Genomic DNA, 1,245 nt, shown 5'->3' with positions numbered 1-1,245 from the left:
TCTGGTCCAACTTTCACCAAACGAGTGTCCTTGGATTTAGAGTCTTTCACAATGGCATTTGCTTAAAGCAGGAGCATTTTAGATTGTCACCATCCAATCTTACCAATGTCTAGCATGAACTGATTTCCAATCATTATGTTTCCCAGGCTATAAACAAAGCAATGTACTGTCACAGACTAAGGTGTTAGTAATGACTTTAATTGTTGTATTAAATCCATGCTACATGTAGGTAATAAAAAAAAAATGGAGAGAGGATCTCTATAAGTAAAATGTGTTCGACAAATAAAAATTACTAATAAGAAACAATTTCATTTTATTTCACCTATGTATATGCTAAGTCAGCTATATATTGTTGCAGAATGGTGCTGGGATTGATGTTACAAACCCAATGGAGACACAGCTCTTCACAAGGCAGCTTACACTGGCAGACTGGTATTATATCTATAAAGTTAATATACTGCCAATCTGAAAAGCACATTCATATGAAATTTTAGTTACTTAACAATGCCCAGAGTTCAGGCCTTATTGTATATGTAGGATGTTGTGCGGGTGCTTCTGGACTCTGGTGCTGATGTTACACTGATAAACTCAGAAGGACAAACTCCCAGACTTTTTGCCAAAACAAGAGAAATCAGTGAACTTATTCTGGGTAAGTAACACTGGTTAAACTTCTTACCTTCATTATATGGTACATGTAGTATATTGGATGAAGTTTTCATGTTGTTTTTAACCACATTCAGACTAATGCTTCTTTCCCTTTCAGCTGCAGAGGACCATGACAACAAAAAGAGAGAACAGATCTTCCTGTCCTCAGTCAGAGAAGGAAAACTGGACCTAATTCAGGATATGGTAAAATGAGGGGATTTTGTTGCTATAAGCATTGAGTCAGTATTGTTATAGGAAAGTGTCCAACATTAATCTGTCTGTCTAGCTATCTGTAAACCAGCCAGTTATTAGCTCACAGAAACTGAAGTGAGCTTTCCTGATGGTATTGTGTCTAGGTCTGTCTGTCTGTTAGTCATTGTAACTTTCTTCTTAAATATAAAGGGCAAAATTTGAGTGATTTCTTTTAATTTGTTTAGTTCATTGCCTTTGAACCAAGTTTAGTCTGCACTAAAGTTCTATATAGGAAAATGAAGTCTTAGAAATATATTCTTACCATATCAAGAAAAGGAGTTCCATAATGGTCATTTTGATATGCAAGCTAGTTCTTTTTAAAGTTCCTTAGGTGAAAGATGTGGAAGC

At 35.6% G+C, this 1,245-nt stretch overlaps 1 long non-coding RNA gene across 1 annotated transcript; it reads left to right on the top strand.

The window, feature by feature from the left end:
- The first annotated feature begins 384 nt into the window (after positions 1-384).
- Positions 385-855, top strand: LOC134243064 (uncharacterized). The gene is made up of 3 exons (XR_009986962.1): positions 385-432; positions 538-649; positions 764-855. It is a non-coding gene; the product is annotated as an uncharacterized LOC134243064 (long non-coding RNA).
- The last annotated feature ends 390 nt before the right edge of the window (positions 856-1,245 follow it).

This window comes from Saccostrea cucullata, unplaced genomic scaffold (assembly GCF_032062105.1).
Source record: "Saccostrea cucullata isolate Sc308-1 unplaced genomic scaffold, CSIRO_AGI_Scuc_v1 ctg22290, whole genome shotgun sequence".
NCBI classification, from domain to species: Eukaryota; Metazoa; Mollusca; class Bivalvia; order Ostreida; family Ostreidae; genus Saccostrea; species Saccostrea cuccullata.
The sequence above is the reverse complement of the archived record's forward strand: the minus strand, read 5'-3'. Positions and strand labels throughout refer to the sequence as shown.